Source organism: Silene latifolia, chromosome 2 (assembly GCF_048544455.1).
Source record: "Silene latifolia isolate original U9 population chromosome 2, ASM4854445v1, whole genome shotgun sequence".
Taxonomy (NCBI): domain Eukaryota; kingdom Viridiplantae; phylum Streptophyta; class Magnoliopsida; order Caryophyllales; family Caryophyllaceae; genus Silene; species Silene latifolia.
Window position 1 is genome coordinate 199,407,381 of NC_133527.1, and position 10,075 is coordinate 199,417,455.

The window sequence follows — 10,075 nt, forward strand, 5'->3', positions numbered from 1 at the left end:
ACGATAATCCGAATTTCGGCGAATGCTAGTTTTTGGCACACCGGCACCCCAAATGTCTTCCGTTGGTGCTCAAATTTTGCGTGGCCGCATTTATTTGACCCCAGGAACATCCTATGCGATTTCCGGAGAATTTGTTCCGGGACCCGGGAATCCTGAAAACCCGTGTATTATACACTTCAATTTCAGCCGTTCAGGAGTTCGTATCGGACCAAGTATCTATTTCTCCCTGGTTTTCAATCACGCGTCCTAGCTCATTTCAGGAGTTAACCTGTTCGATTTCAGCCTCAAATAACGAGTTTTAACGCATTTTTCACGATAATCCGAGTTTCGGCGAATGCTGATTTCTGGCACACCGGCACCCCCAAATGTCTTCCGCTGGTGCTCAAATTTTGCGTGGCCGCTTTATCTGACCTCAGGAACATCCTATGCGATTTCCGGAGAATTTTGTTCCGGGATCCCGGAATTCTGAAAACCCGTGTATTATACACTTCAATTTCAGTCGTTCAGGAGGTCGTACCGGACCCAGTATCTTTTTCTCCCTATTTTTCAATCACGCGTCCTAGCTCATTTCAGGAGTTAACCTGTTCGATTTCAGCCTCAAATAACGAGTTTTAACGCATTTTTCACGATAATCCGAGTTTCGCCGAATGCTGGTTTCTGGCACACCGGCACCGCCAAATGTCTTCCGCTGGTGCTCAAATTTTGCGTGGCCGCTTTATCTGACCCCAGGAACATCCCATGCGATTTCCGGAGAATTTTGTTCCGGACCCCGGAATCCCTAAAAACCGTGTATTAACACTTCAATTTCAACCGTTCGGGAGGTCGTACCGGACCCGGTTTCTTTTTCTCCCTGTTTTTCAATCACGTGTCCTAGCTCATTTCAGGAGTCAACCTGTTCGATTTCAGCCTCAAATAACGAGTTTTAACGCATTTTTCACGATAATCCGAGTTTCGGCGAATGCTTGTTTCTGGCACACCGGCACCCCCAAATGTCTTCTGTTGGTGCTAAAATTTTGCGTCGCCGCTTTATCTGACCCCAGGAACATCCTATGCGATTTCAGGAGAATTTTGTTCCGGGACCCCGGAATCCCGAAAAACCGTGTATTATACACTTCAATTTCAGCCGTTCGGGAGGTCGTACCGGACCCGGTTTCTTATACTCCCTGTTTTTCAATCACGCGTCCTAGCTCATTTCAGGAGTTAACCTGTTCGATATCAGCCTCAAATAACGAGTTTTGACGCGTTTTTCACGTTAATCCGAGTTTCGGCGAATGCTGGTTCCTGGCACACCGGCACCCCCAAATGTCTTCCGTTAGTGCTCAAATTTTGTGTGGCCGCTTTATCTAACCCCAGGAACATCCTATTCGATTTCCGAAGAATTTTGTTCCGGGACCCCGTAATCCTGAAAAACCGTGTATTATACACTTCAATTTCAGCCGTTCGGGAGGTCGTACCGGACCCGGTTTCTTTTTCTCCCTGTTTTTCATTCACGCGTCCTAGCTCATTTAAGGAATTAACCTGTTCGATTTCAGCCTCAAATAACGAGTTTTAACGCATTTTTCACGATAATCCGAGTTTCGGCGAATGTTGGTTTCTGGCACACCGGCACCCCCAAATGTCTTCCGTTGGTGCTCAAATTTTGCCTGACCGCTTTATCTGACCCCAGGAACATCCTATGCGATTTCCGGAGAATTTTGTTCCGGGACCCCGGAATCCCGAAAAACCGTGTACGATACACTTCAATTTCAGCCATTCTGGAGGTCGTACCGGACCCGGTATCTTTTTCTCCCTGTTTTTCAATCACGCGTCCTAGCTCATTTCAGGAGTTAATCTGTTCGATTTCAGCCTCAAATAACGAGTTTTAACGCATTTTTCACGATAATCCGAGTCCGGTTTCTGGCACAACGACACCCCCAAATGTCTTCCGTTGGTGCTCAAATTTTGTGTGGCCGCTTTATCTGAACCCAGGAACTTTCTATGCGATTTCCGTAGAATTTTGTTCCGGGACACCGGAATCCCGAAAAACCGTGTATTATACACTTCAATTTCAGCCGTTCGGGAGGTCATACCGGAACCGATTTGTTTTTCTCCGTGTTTTTCAATCACGCGTCCTAGCGTTAACCTGTTCAATTTCAGCCTCAAATAACGAGCTTTAACGCATTTTTCACGATAATTCGAGTTTCGGCGAATGCTGGTTTCTGGCACACCGGCACCCCAAATGTCTTCTGTTGGTGCTCAAACTTTGTGTGACCGCTTTATCTGACCCTAGGTACTTTCTATGCGATTTCCGGAAAATTTTGTTCCGGGACCCCGGAATCCCGAAAAACCGTGTATTATACACTTCAATTCCGGCCGTTCGGGAGGTCGTACCGGACATGGTTTCTTTTTCTCCCTGTTTTTCAATCACGCGTCCTAGCTCATTTCAGGAGTTAACCTGTTCGATTTCACCCTTAAATAACGAGCTTTAACGCATTTTTCACGATAATACGAGTTTCGGCGAATGCTGGTTTCTGGCACACCGGCACCCCCAAATGTCTTCTGTTGGTGCTCAAATTTTGCATGGCCGCTTTATCTGACCCCAGGAACATCTTATGCGATTTCTGGAGAATTTTGTTCCGGAATCACGAAAAACCGTGTATTATACACTTCAATTTCAGCCGTTCGGGAGGTCGTACCGGACCCAGTTTATTTTTCTCCTTGTTTTTCAATCACGCGTCCTAGCTCAATTCACGAGTTTGTTGGAGCTTGTGTCCTCCACAAATTAGTGTGATAACATTAATAAATCTCTTATAGGTTCACAAGGGTATACTTCGTATTTTATCAGTTGATTAACGATTACCTAATAACGGTTGGCTTGCTAGAAAGTTTGACGTTATTATCATACTGATGGCGGTGATCAACTGGTCTCTAAAAGTCACACCTAAAGGATGTGTTTGAGACATGTGATTATGGAAATGTAATCACATTGATGCCTTATATGACTAAACAGTTAGTTAATGTGTTGATGAGACGATTATTTAATGCCGATTGAATAATATTAGCTGAGACGAAATAACTGTCAATTCGTAAATTGAATATAATAAGTTATATTTAATTATTGTATATAATGTTAGCTTGGACGAATTAATATGTTAATTCGTAATTAAATGTAATCGGTTATATTTAATTAGCTAATTATAAATATGCGATATTTATAGTATATATTATACAATATTGTCACAGACCGGCATTAATAAATCTACTGCAAGCAGTTGTGCGTAGACTTATTAATACGGAATTAAACAAATGACAATTTATATATAATACATTTTATACATTTGGTATACTACCAAAATAAGAAAATTTAATCTCCTTATTTTTGGGTAGGTAGTAAAACCGAAAAAAAGAGAGAAAATAATCCTCTTATTTTCGGATATGGGCCGAAAAAATAAAAAAAAAAAAAAAAAAAATCTACCCTAATCACTCCATATACACGGTTTATAGGGAGATTAAGAGTAGTTTTTCTAACCTATTCTTGCCTCTCATCTAAACACAAAAAACCGAAAAACCCTAAACAATTTACAGAAAATTTGGGGATCGATTCTAGCAAGAAGCAAAGGGCATATCTCATATCATCTTGGGTGCAACTGATAGGTTAATATCATTGCGATATTGTTCTTAGGCCGATTTTGCTAGGTCCGAAGGTTGTTTCTTCATTCCCTACTTTTGTTTATGCAATTTATTTTATGACTCGTAATCATCTTTATATATTCGTTATAATCCTTAATTATAAGGAAAGTATACAGATTATTTTCCACAAGTGGTATCAGAGCCAAGGCCACGAATTTCATTTTGATGATTTTCATAAAATGAATTTATACAAAAGATGGTTGAATCGAGAAAAAGGGAAAAAAAAACCCACGGCTGAAATTTTTTTTTGTCGAATTGAATTTTTTTTCCCAGCCGATTTTGTTCTTGTTTTGATGCTATATTTCCATTTTTATTTTTCATATTGTTGTTTTAATCAGTTAAAATAATTATATGAATAATTGGTAGATGTTTGATTTAATGAAGATTAAATTATAATGTAAATGGAAATCATCTAGTTGTTGATGATAAATTGTTTTTTGCTATATTGTTTTTGGCATAAATGGTTCTAAATTGTTGTTTAGAATTATGTTTCATAAATTTACATGTTTAAATTATAAGGTGAATATGCCAATCTTGTTAATAGCAACAATAAACGATTTTGTTCATCAATATCATGCTTTTGTTTTAGGGCACTTTTGCCGCAAAAAGAAAAAAAAAAGGGGACTGTTTTTAGGGTTTGCCGAGGAAGAAGAAGAAAAAAAAATTTCTGTTATTTTTTTTTTTCGTTTTGCTGTTTTGCCGATTTAAAAAAAAAAAATTTGTTATTTGGCTAAAACCGTGAGCTAAGAAAAAAAAGGGATTCTGTTTTTTTTTCGGGGCTAAAACCGTGAGCAAAAGAAAAAAAACTGTTTTTTTTTATTTATTTTTTTGCAAACATGCCGAGACTATTATAAAAAAAAGAAGTTTTTTTTTTTGGTTTGTTTTGGCTAATATTGATTATACATTAAATTGAAAATATATGATTAATTGTTGTGAAGAAGTTCACAATTTTTAGATACCTAATTATTTTAAAGCAGTTTAAAATATTGATGGATTAAATTCATATTACAAGTTTAATATGAATTAAGATTGGAATTAATGTGATTAATTGAGGAATTGTCACTTAATTTGATCATATAAATAGGTGGTTTGGAAATTAATCTACATAATTAAAGAATTATGTCTTGCATGTTTAATTTTTTTAGTTGATGCATTTTATTTTAGTTGAATGAATCGTTGAATGGTTTTATTTACGTATTTTTGCAATCGGTTGTAATTTGTAATACCTTGTGTGGCCTTAGTCAAATTATGTTTTCGTAATGATGGGAACATAATTTTTAATGTAATTTGAGATCTCGTATCTCCGTTTGGTTTTCTTTATTTATTACGGTTTTGAAATTAGAATGTAAATAGGTTTATTATGTAATTTTAAATTGTAATTTTTGAGAAGACTAAAGATGGAGATTGGAGCTCACTCCCGCTACATGGATCAAGATGGAACATCAAGACAAGATTCTCGGGTCCAAGGATGGATTCCAAAGTTGTATTTATGTTCATTTTGATAGGATAGGCCACACTAGGACTTTATTTTTGTTTTACGTTTTACCGTTCTTATTGCTTTTCATTCACATGCTAGTTAGTGCATCATTTTCCGCCTAAAACCAAACCACCTACTAAAATGCATGAAAATTGACTCATATAGATTGTATGTTAGTTTTCATAGACATACAGATGTCACTCAGTTTAAGCCATCACCTTAGTTTATTCATTCACGCATGCTAGATATTAGTTCACTTAAAATGAATTAAAATAAAGTTGATGGGATCTTCCTCTAAAACGGAAATTGAGACTAGTCTTTATAAGGGCAAACAACTATGAATCCCTTCTTCGTCGGTAGGCATAATATGACCCCTTCTACGTTGGGTAAGTAGTTTGTGTTGACTTAGTTTATCTCAACATTATAGTCCGAAGAGTATCTCGTGATTATGATGGACTAAAGATAGAATTTACAGAAATTTATCGACCAAGAATTCTAACAGTAGAATTAGCCAAAAGGTTGGATTATCAATTTACAGATAATTGAGTCTTGGGATCATTTATATAATTCTTGAGGAAGGTCAATTGTATAAATGCATGAGTCTTCGCGTTATAACAGTATTGCATTAGACTTAAAATCAAATCGATGCATATGCTTATTATTTATTATTCTTTTCGCAGTGTAGAACACGTTTATATTACTGTTACAACAAATGGCTGGAAATAACGAAATCCCAATGCCAAGTGCCACACTTGGACGCGAGTCCTGGCTGAAAGTTTTTATGGACAACATGAATCAGTACACGCGACTGAAGAATGACGGGTCCAACTTTGCGGACGGGGAGGCAGCACTACGGAATGCTGCCATTGCTGACGGTAAGCTCAAGTACTTAACTGAGCCAATACCGGTAAACCCAGGCCCCAATGCGGGAGTTAACGAGTCACTTGCTTATAGTGATTTCGTCATGGAAGCGGGTGCGATAAACAACGTACTCATCTCTGCAATGGAAACCAATTTGTAGAGACGCTTCATTGCCCAGGGTGCAAACAAGATTTTCACCACGCTCACTAACGAGTTCTCAAAAGCACCGAGAATCGTTACTTATGAGCATACCTGTCGCTTCTTTGATGCGAAACTCCAGAAGGGCCAACCGGTTAGCCCACACATTCTCAACATGATTGAGAATGTCGAGAAATTGGAGGCACTTGATTGCAAAATCAGTGAGAGCATTGTCATTGACCGAATGCTTCATTCTCTTCATGATGGTTTTGCCCTTTTCAGGGTGAACTACTACATGAATGACTTAAATAAAAGTCCTCATGAGCTACACTCACTTCTCGTACAGACCGAGAAGGATATGAAATTGAGTGGGAGCATGAAGCAGGATGTTCTCACGATTTCCAACAAGGGTAAAGGTAAGGGCAAAGCTCCAGGCGACCTAACATTAGGTAAGCCAAAATTCAAGAAGCCAGGAAACGGTAAGAGTGGGCCTGGTGAGACTAGTGGCTCACAGGGTAAGGCAAAGAGCAAGGGCGGTGACATTGAGTGCCACCATTGTCACTAGACTGGACATTGGTGGAGGAACTGTCCCATGTACCGTGAGGACATAAAAGCAGGCCGTATCGTTCCTGTTGGTATGTCATCTTATATTCATATGATTGAGATTAACCATGCAAGTTTCGGAACTTGGGTACTTGATACTGGTTGTGGTTCTCATCTGTGTAATCATTTCCAGGGCCTAAGAAACATCACACCTCTCGGAAAGGGTGATGTGGACCTGCAAGTCGGGAATGGAGCTAGAGTTGCTGCTGTCTCGAAGGGAACGTATGTAATCCAACTCCCTAATGGTTTTGAGTTATTTTTAAATAACTGTTACTATGTACCCAGTTTGTCTAAGAACATTATTTCAGTTTCCGTACTTGATAAAGACGGATTTTCATTTTTAATAAAGGATAATAGCTGTATTTTCTCTTTCAATGAAATGATTTATGGCAAATCAGTTTCCATGAATGGAATTTACATCTTAGATCAAACCACTGAAGTATTACACGTGAATAATAAGAAATTAAAGGTTGGTGACAAAGATCAAACCTATCTATGGCATTGTCGAATGGGACTCATAAATGAGAAACGTGTAAAGAAACTCGGCGATAATGGGACTATCCCCGCATTCGAATTTTCTACATATGGCACGTGTGAATCATGTCTCATTGGCAAAATGACTCGAATTTCCTTCAAAGGTGTTGGAATGCGCGCTAGTGACCTATTAGGACTCATACATACTGATGTTTGTGGACCTGTGTCAATTACCGCTAGAGATGGCTATTGATATTTTATCACTTTCACTGACGATTTGAGTAGATACGGATATGTCTACTTGATGAAGCATAAAAGTGAGTCCTTTGAGATAATTCAAGGAATACCAGAACAGGGTTGAGAACCAACTGGGTAGAAAGGTTAAAGCACTCCGTTCAGATCGAGGTGGCGAATATCTTTCAAATGAGTTTGATCAACACCTTAAAGACTGTGGAATCGTTTTGCAGTTAACTCCACCTGGAACACCTCACTTAAATGGTGTGTCCGAACGGAGAAATCGAACCTTACTTGATATGGTTCGATCCATGATGAGTCACACGGTAGTACCTGATTCATTATGGGGTTTTGCTCTTTTGTCAGCTGCTCTTATACTTAACCGAAGTCCGACTAAAGCTGTCGACAAGACTCCATATGAAATGTGGAAGGGAACGGTCCCTAACTTGTCCTTTATTCGGGTTTGGGGCTGCGAGGCTTATGTCAAGTGGAGACACGAGGATAAGCTCGGCCCGCGATCGGTCAAGACATACTTTATAGGTTATCCAAAAGGAACGTTTGGTCATTACTTCTATTCGCCTACCGAACATCGAGTTTTTGTTGCGGCTAGTGCGACGTTCTTAGAGAAAGAATTTCTTGAGAACAAGACAAGTAATAGAACCTTCGAGCTGTCGGAGATTCCAGAACCAACAACCGAGGAACAGATGGAGGAAGTTGTTCCTCGAACTGATGATACGGTTAATATTCCTGGGGAACCTAGGAGGCCGGGTAGAGTCTCTAATCCTCTGGACAGATACATTGGTATGGTCGAGGAGAATGACGTTTTGCTCCTAGAGAGTAATGAACCCGCTACCTATAAAGGTGCTATGGCCTGTTCCGACTTAAAGCTATGGCTCGAAGCCATGCAATCCGAGATGGACTCCATGTATGAGAATGACGTATGGGATCTTGTTGATTAACCTAATAAGGTAAAACCTCTACAATGCAAATGGCTTTACAAAATAAAGCATTCTGTAGACGCGCAACCAGATACCTATAAGGCACGACTAATCGCAAAAGTTTTCACTCAAGTGCACGGATTGCATTATGATGAGATTTTTGCACCTGTAGTCATGCTACGTTCCATTCGGATAATCTTAGCGATTGCCGCATTTCATGACTATGAAATTTGGCAAATAGATGTGAAAACCGCCTTCTTAAACGGTTATTTGGAGGAAGAGTTGTACATGGTGCAACCCGAATGTTTCATAGATCCTGAACATCTTAAGAAAGTATGCAAGCTTAAGCGTTCTATTTATGGACTTAAGCAAGCTTCTCGGAGTTGGAATCATCGTTTCGACCAGGTGATAAAAGAGTATGGTTTCACTCGATCGGTCGAGGAACCGTGCTTATATATCAAGTCGAGTGGGAGCAAGATTGTTTTCTTGATATTGTATGTCGATGACAAACTCTTGATTGGGAATGACATTCCTCTCTTATCTTCGGTTAAAGGATGGTTGAAGAACCATTTCTAGATGAAAGATCTGGGTGAGGCACAACGCATATTGGGAATCCGTATCTACCGATATAGATCACGACGGACGTTATCACTTAGTCAGGAGTCTTATTTGGATAAGATTCTTGAGCGGTTCAGCATGACCAACTCCAAGAAGGGGAACCTTCCAATGACGTCTGGGATGCAGTTGAGCAAGTCTCAGTCACCCACGACGCCTGAAGTGATTGAGCGCATGAGTCGTGTTCCTTATGCATCTGCAATAGGATCAATCATGTATGCCATGATATGCACACGTCTAGACGTGGCATATGCATTGAGTATGACGAGTCGGTACCAAAAGAATCAAGGTGAAACACACGGGATAGCAGTTAAAAATATCCTCAAGTACCTACGGAGGACTAAGGATAGGGTATTGACTTATGGAGGCGATACTAAGCTATGCGCAATCGGTTACGCAGATGCTAGCTTTCAAACGGATCGAGATGATTCAAAATCTCAGTCCGGGCGAATGCTGGTTTATGGCACACCGGCACCCCCAAATATCTTCCATTGGTGCTCAAATTTTGCGTGGCCGCTTCATCTGACCCCAGGATCATCCTATGCGATTTCCGGAGAATTTTGTTTCGGAACCCCGAATCCCGAAAAACCGTGTATTATACACTTCAATTTCAGCCGTTCGGGAGGTCGTACCGGACCCGGTTTCTTTTTCTCCCTGCTTTTCAATCACGCGTCCTAGCTCATTTCAGGAGTTAACCTGTTCGATTTCAGCCTCAAATAACGAGTTTTAACGCATTTTTCACGATAATCCGAGTTTCGGCGAATGATGGTTTCTGGCACACCAGCACCCCCAAATGTCTTCCGTTGGTGCTCAAATTTTGCGTGGCCGCTTTATTTGACCCCATGAACAACCTATGCGATTTTCGGAGAATTTTGTTCCGGGACCCCGGAATCCCGAAAAATCGTGTATTATACACTTCAATTTCAGCTGTTCGGGAGGTCGTACCGGACCCGGTATCTTTTTCTCCCTGTTTTTCAATCACGCGGCCTAGCTCATTTCAGGAGTTAACCTATTCGATTTCAGCCTCAAATAACGAATTTTAACGAATTTTTCAAGATAATCCCAG